The sequence below is a fragment of the Oryzias latipes genome, assembly GCF_053564925.1.
Source record: "Oryzias latipes strain Hd-rR chromosome 1 unlocalized genomic scaffold, Olatipes_Hd-rR_3.1 chr1_Y".
NCBI classification, from domain to species: domain Eukaryota; kingdom Metazoa; phylum Chordata; class Actinopteri; order Beloniformes; family Adrianichthyidae; genus Oryzias; species Oryzias latipes.
In genome coordinates this window covers 4,945,160-4,952,842 of record NW_027616335.1, presented here as the reverse complement: position 1 = coordinate 4,952,842, position 7,683 = coordinate 4,945,160, and the positions used below count along the sequence as shown (strand labels likewise).

At 40.6% G+C, this 7,683-nt stretch overlaps 1 long non-coding RNA gene across 3 annotated transcripts; it reads right to left on the bottom strand.

Moving 5' to 3' along the window:
• Positions 1 to 553: 553 nt before the first annotated feature.
• On the bottom strand, positions 554 to 7,543 carry LOC144990355 (uncharacterized). Of its 3 annotated transcripts, none has more exons than XR_013654334.1 (7): positions 7,016 to 7,543; positions 6,671 to 6,691; positions 6,387 to 6,482; positions 5,990 to 6,062; positions 4,530 to 4,834; positions 1,821 to 3,182; positions 554 to 1,731 (listed from the first exon to the last, which is right to left on the bottom strand). It is a non-coding gene; the product is annotated as an uncharacterized LOC144990355 (long non-coding RNA). The 3 variants fall into 3 exon arrangements; XR_013654335.1 differs by having other exon boundaries at positions 554 to 2,538; positions 2,628 to 3,182; positions 7,016 to 7,542; XR_013654333.1 differs by having other exon boundaries at positions 554 to 3,182; positions 7,016 to 7,537.
• Positions 7,544 to 7,683: the final 140 nt, after the last annotated feature.

The window sequence follows — 7,683 nt, the reverse complement described above, 5'->3', positions numbered from 1 at the left end:
TGCTCCCAGCGACCCGTGTCTTTTTGTGACAAATGCTTCCGGATGCTGCATTACGATGCTGACGGCAACAAACTGGGAGAGTTTTCAGCTTATCCTCATGTGGATCGAGGTGCTTTAAACTAAAGCTTTTCTGTGCTGAAGCCTCAGGGAATTATATTTGACTGTTGAGCAGTAAAATCTTTATTTCTGAAGGAAATGTTTGTTTTTGTGTTCTAACAGGCTGTAAATTTGTTCTGAGTAACAATTTTCCAATAAAGTTATTTTGTTTCCAGACTTGTTTTTCTGTAACATTAATAAACATCAGCAAAAACGTCTTTGTTGGGGTCACCTTACAGATATATTTATATGAAAGTTTCAAATTGAGACTTGTTCCTATGAGATTCATTTGCTTTGTTAAACAGTTCAAGTACATTGAGATTCTGCAGCATTTCATTTCTAATAAAGAAACAAAAAGGTTGTCAAAAATAGGAGGTATTAAAAACTGGAATATGAGCTGAAAGCTTTTTGCAATTGTTCTGAGCAGAAGAGCAACTCTGAATGCAAATCAAAAGTCAAAGTCAAAGTCAAAGTCGGCTTTATTGTCAAATGTACTGCATCCATAAAGACATACAGCACAGATGAAATTGCTTTCCTCTCACCCCACAGTGCAAGCAGCATATAAAATAATAAATAAATAAACGACTTAAAAAATAGATAAAAAGACAGCAATAATAAGAAGAATAACAGAAGTCTAAACAGTGCAGAGAGCAATGAGATGGTTAAAGTGGCAGTTTAAAGTGACAACAGTGCTGAGAACAATAAGTTGATGAGTTAGTGGTGGCAGTCTTTGGTGAAAGTGGTGATCTGAACTGTTGTGAAAGTTTTCAGTGTGGGCTTGTAGGACGGAGTGGAGGGGCCAGAGGGGGGAGGGCAGGGAGGGAGTTGAGTGTCCTTATCGCCTGATGGAGGAAGCTGTCTTTTAGTCTGCTGGTTCTGGCCTGCAGACTTTGCAGCCTCCTCCCTGATGGTAGCAGGTTGAAGTGACTCTGGGATGGGTGTGAGGGGTCCCCTGCAATCCTGATGGCTTTGCGGGAGCAGTAAATGTCCGAGAGGCCAATAAGAGGGACACCAACGATCTTCTCACAATGTGCTGCAGAGTCTTCCAGCAGGACGCGTTGCAGGCTCCGTACCACACGGTGATGCAGCTGGTCAGGATGCTCTCGATGCCCCCCCTGTAGAAAGTCTGCATGATGGGGGGGAGGAGCTCTGGCCCTCTTCAGTTTGCGGAGGAAGTACAGGCGTTGTTGGTATTTCTTGGCCAGTGATGCGGTGTTTTGGTTCCAAGACAGGTCGTCGGAGATGTGCACCCCCAGGAACTTGGTGCACCTCACCCTTTCCACAGCAGCACCATTAACGATCAGTGGAGCATGCTGGGTGGGAGTTCTCCTGAAGTCCACAACCATCTCCTTTGTCTTCTCCACATTCAGGTGGAGATTATTGTCTTTGCACCACAGAGCCAGCCTGCTCACCTCCCTCCTGTAGGGGGTCTCATCGTTGTTGTTGATGAGACCCACCACCATCAATATTGTAAGTATTGTGAACATTAACATTTTTGGAACCAAGAACCTTTGTTGTTGGCAGAAGCAGCTGCCATGTCTGCTTCTGGAGTGGTTTCATTTTTCTCTTTAGCTCTAGCCCTTTTTCCATCAGTTTAATCACTGACCTTCTGACAGCCACCTTCTCCAGGTCATTCTGTAATCAACGACAATTATGTCTGGTCTTAGAAAACATCCTGCCCTTTCATGTCCAGGTGTTTATAGCCAATCAGAATCTTTAATCACCTGATATAGAACGGTACATGTCTGCTTCTGGTGAGAAATGCCCAAAATCTGTACACGGGAGCAGTAAATGTCCGAGAGGCCAATAAGAGGGACACCAACGATCTTCTCACAATGTGCTGCAGAGTCTTCCAGCAGGACGCGTTGCAGGCTCCGTACCACACGGTGATGCAGCTGGTCAGGATGCTCTCGATGCCCCCCCTGTAGAAAGTCTGCATGATGGGGGGGAGGAGCTCTGGCCCTCTTCAGTTTGCGGAGGAAGTACAGGCGTTGTTGGTATTTCTTGGCCAGTGATGCGGTGTTTTGGTTCCAAGACAGGTCGTCGGAGATGTGCACCCCCAGGAACTTGGTGCACCTCACCCTTTCCACAGCAGCACCATTAACGATCAGTGGAGCATGCTGGGTGGGAGTTCTCCTGAAGTCCACAACCATCTCCTTTGTCTTCTCCACATTCAGGTGGAGATTATTGTCTTTGCACCACAGAGCCAGCCTGCTCACCTCCCTCCTGTAGGGGGTCTCATCGTTGTTGTTGATGAGACCCACCACCATCAATATTGTAAGTATTGTGAACATTAACATTTTTGGAACCAAGAACCTTTGTTGTTGGCAGAAGCAGCTGCCATGTCTGCTTCTGGAGTGGTTTCATTTTTCTCTTTAGCTCTAGCCCTTTTTCCATCAGTTTAATCACTGACCTTCTGACAGCCACCTTCTCCAGGTCATTCTGTAATCAACGACAATTATGTCTGGTCTTAGAAAACATCCTGCCCTTTCATGTCCAGGTGTTTATAGCCAATCAGAATCTTTAATCACCTGATATAGAACGGTACATGTCTGCTTCTGGTGAGAAATGCCCAAAATCTGTACTGTTGGCTGTAGGCTTGACCCGTCAAATAGCTCAGGTGCAGGCCACTTCGCTCTGTTGGGAAGGAAACTCACTCGGACAAAAGTCAAAGCGGAAATGACAAGAGGAGAGAGCAGCAGTTCCATCAAACGGCTCGGGGTGTCCCAGTCTAGTCAGCTGGGGCGGAGACGGGGGTGCCTGCACTAGTATGGAAAGGCGATCATGAAGCTGCTGCATACCAGACAAATAGCTGCGCATGTCCTGCTTCAAGGCAGATCCCTCCTCAGGTGGAGGAAAAACCTCACTGAAGTTACTCCTTCCTGCTGGGTCTGAGATGGTCACAGTGTAATGTTTCAAGGGTATCTGGATGACCCAATTGCAGACATGAAGAGGCAAGAGTAGTGAGGTGAATGTTTAAATTTATAATTTATGAACGAAATTATTAAAACATAGATCATCAACAAAACACCAAAAGAAAAAAAAACAAAATAAAAACAAAGGGTCTTTTGATTTGATTCTTCTCCCTGAAATCACAAAAACAAAAATCACATCCTTAAATTATTTCAGCATTTAAATTTGTTATCACAAATATTCCATTTTCTATTCCATTTTTCCCTTTTGGGGTCACGGGGCGCTGGAGCCTATCCCGCCCACTTGTGGGAGAAGGCAGGGGACACCCTGGACAGGTCGCCAGTCTGTCGCAGGGTAAGATGTCCACAATCAAACACCCATTCACTCTCACACCTATGGACAATTTAGAGTTGCCAATTAACCTATGAAGCATGGTTTTTATTGCAAGTAAACTATATAACAATTTGCTTCAAAGTCAATTTATATATATCTTTAGAATTTTCACATAAACCTTCATGACACTAAGAAGTCAGTATTCAACTTTAATGTGCATTATTCACAGCATATTTTTTATATTAAAACAGAATTAAAAGAATTTAAAAAAAAATTTAGTCTAATCTAATTGTCTGGCAGTTTTTATAAGATTTATGAAAGTAATCTTGCTAATTATTCCTTAAAAAAAACTTTAACCCCATTTGTTCCAAAAGAAAACTTCCAGTTTAAATATACATGTATCATTTTTGATCAATATCCAATAATATTTCACTGTCCTGACAGATTTTTCTTTGAAATGTAAATAAACTAGTAACCCTTATTTGTTTTTATATAACAAGATTTAAATGAATGAATACTTCCAAAATAAACTTCAAACAGTCTAGAGTGCAAAGGCACGCGCACCTTTAAAGGTTTTACCTTCATATAAGGTTAACTCAAATCTATCCAAAAAGTAATGAACATAACTTTTGTAAGCAAAAAAGGACAAATGTTTCTATTAAAAAAAAAAAAAAATGTTTCTATTTATACATAAACTCAATTAAAACGGTGTTCCAAATCAGAAATATACATTTCTAATTATTACTGAAACGTCCACATGTAAATTTGTTTCTTTTTAAATGAGACAAATGTGTTTCTCAAGTAAATAGGAATTCATTGATTTGAAAAACCTATTTTTTCCAATTGTGTAATAATTACTTCTGATGCTTCTCTCATACGTTTATTTATAAATTGTATGAATATTTGGCAAAAACCTTAATCTGGTTTCAAGCTTGACGTATCCAGTAGAAACAAGAACATCTATCATTTTTTGACTTAAATAATATGTTGATTTCTTTAAATGAGCTAATATCATATGACAACATAAGTACAAGAAATAAAGAGAACAATAATTGTAGGTCAGTTTTTTTATATTTAATGATTTTCAATTTCGTTTAGATTTTTTAAAATTTTATGCACATTTGATTGAAAAATAACATCACCGACTCCTCTGTTCACACACAACGAGCAGGAGGAGTCAAACTTACCATTTTATCTGGACCCACAAATCTGGATTAGCCGGCGCCTCTCCTGTTCGTTCCTGGGCAAGGCCAGGAGCCTCCGAAGGAGAAACTATTTTGTAATGAGTGCACCATTCTTAAAATGCACTTTGGTTAAAGTGGGTGCGGCTGGGCCTCTGGGCAGGGGTGGGGGTCTTGGCGGGAGCGGGGCTCTGGGAGGGGGTGGGATTCTGGGCCGGAGTGGGGTTCTTGGGGAGAACGAGGCTCTGGGAGGGGCACCACGAGGGGGTGGGGTTCTGAGAGGGGGTGGAGGAGGGAATTTCTTCATTTTCCTGTGAGTTCAGAATACATATGTTAACGGTTAAGGCACATATCACTAGAGACATCACGTGATTCCTCATGGGAGGAGAGCACCGCCATCTTGGTGAGGTCAAGTTACTGCTGCAGTGCATGCATGTGAACACATTTTTTGCAATATGCCAGTTCATTGTGCAAGTTTCAACTGCCAAAATAAGAGTCCACAAAGGAGGAAGGCAGAACATTTCACAGGTAAAATTTTTTCTTTTACTGCTGGAGGGGCTTTCTTAATAGAACACAAGTTGACATGCATGATGCTGCAGGGCTATTATCAACATGCTGCATGCTGTACGCATAATTTGCTGTTGACATAAATGTAAACTTTATTTAGTTAAACCTATAAACAGCATACTAGGATTAGGCTAATATGGTAATATAGATTTAAGCATTTCTGACTCAGTGACTGAACTTTTCTTGCAGTCAGGAGGAGGACCGCAGAAGGCAGACATGCTTCTATGTAGTCCTGAGAAGCTGTGGAAACTCATCAGAAGTTCACAACCAACTCAAAGCCGTTTTCTCTGCCGCTAACACAGTCTGCTCCTGGTGCGTGTGGCCGGCCGGCCTGACACAGAGAGCGGTGACGTCATCGCCCCGCCTCCCCTCTGCTAATGCTTTTTCGAAATGAATATTGCAACAAGGTGCGCAGGGTGGATGTTAAAATGCAAATGCAATCCCCTCTTTGCATTTTCGTTTTAATTATGACACAGAATGAGCGGTTTTAAGTGTAAAATGAAAAAGCATTTAGAAATATTGGTTTTTCTTTTTAATTTTGAGTCAAAAAAATGCAGCTACATTTTGAAAATTAAAAAGCATTTCTGTTAATCCATTTTAAATGTTTAGACATTTCTAAATAAATTTTGGTACACATTTACCATGGACCTTTTTAAAATGAAATGTCAAATACATTTTCATTATCATTTTAATTAAGTGACAGAATAAGCTGTATTGAGGAAGGAAATGATCAAGCATTTTGAAGTATTGCTTTTTCTTTTTAATTTTGAGTCAAAAAAATGCAGCTTCATTTTGAAAATTAAAAAGCATTTTTGGTTTTGACTTTATTTTTTATTTATGCTACAGAATCGCTTCCATACATCTGATCTGTTCACACAACAAGCAGGAGTCAAACTTACCATTTTAGTTTGCGCCATTGCCGGAGGCAGAGTCTCTCCTCCTTGCCAAGGCCAGGAGCATCCTCAACAGAAACTGACAGAAAACAATATTTGACTTCACAAGGAAAAACTTCGAACAATCTGCGTGTATACAATTGTTTAAATAAGAAAATGACGTGAAATTTTAAACGTTGGGCCTACACAAAGCATTTCTACATAGGTCAGTGTAATAGACAGAAAAAGTTTAATGATGAAAACTCCAAAAAGGCTAAAATGTATCTGTTTTCATTTGAAATCAATTTTAAAAGAGTATTTGTAACTATAAATTGTACTTCTTTGAGAAAAAAAATCGTGGAGAAATGAGGTGTGTCGTATGTGAGAAAGATGACATGTTTTTGAGCAAACACTTTCAACTCACCTGATTTTCCCAAGCGACTCTGCGGTCCCGCCTCGCCGGAAGTATGGCGGAGTGCCAGACTAGGTGTTCCTTTGCGGGGGTGAGGGGTTATTTTTTCTGTTAATTCGGCAAAAATACATGAAATGGTTAACGTTGAAGTACCTACAACCTGAGTGGTTAGCTTACATTGTATTGTACAATTGGCAAAGAAAAACACTGAAAGCATATTTATCTAACAAACAATTTATCTAACTACAGTTTGTTTCCACACACAACAAATTGTAAAAATAAAACAAGTACCTCACCTGGCTTGAGGGGGTTTTCTTCTGTGATTTGCGTCAGTTAGTTTGAAAAGAAAACAAATCTATTGTCGTTATTAATTGAAACTATGGATGTCACATCCAGCAAAATTATATCCATCTATATTTATTAGGGGTGTAAAAATAAGCTAAAAATCTCAATAATTTGGTTGTATTCAGAGTTCGGCTCCATACGGTTCGGTACGAGCCACGGCTGTTAACAAATCTGCTTGATAGAAGTTACTATTTGTGAACCATAAAGCTTAACTATTTCTATTTTCCATTTAACAATCCAAGCATAGTTTCCACACACAAAATAGTAAATCAACGAAACAGAAAAATATACCTCACCAATTGATTATCCGGGATTTCAGCCTGACTCGATTGCGGACAGACACCCGCGTTCCCTCACACAAATGGTCTGATTCGGAACATACTGCAGCGATCCAGCCATACACTTACTTCAGCGAGGAATCAAACGTATATCTGCCTGTCAGATGATTTTGTTGGAGAGCTGACCGTGCCCCATACACCGCACGACCCCGGTCAGTCTCAGGAAGGATTAAGCCGAAGGGAGGGCTCTATTTGCTTATCAGCAAATGCCCGTTAATTTCATTAAACCCAATCGGCCCAAACAGCATGGAAGTCACTTCAGTACACAACCCTCTGACTCAAGGTTTCACCCTGAAGCTCCCCACTTCCCATAGGCCTTTGGGGCTGAACACAGCGCTAAACTCCTAACCCCCGGGTCGCTACGTGAGACTGTTTTCACGTCTCACAAATTCGTCCGTAAATGCTGCGTTTAAATACCAGTGGAATGCTCGGTCATTAGAATTTTCCTATCAGCCTTCCCTTCTAAACGTATTTCCTTCAGTGGGTGTAGCAGGCAATGAATTATATAACTCATTGGTAGCAGGGCTTAAAAATACTTTAAAGGAAAATAAAAATTATTATCTGAGAATATGACGTTCACTTTTAAACGCTAATATATATATTAAAATTATATTATTATCCGAGAC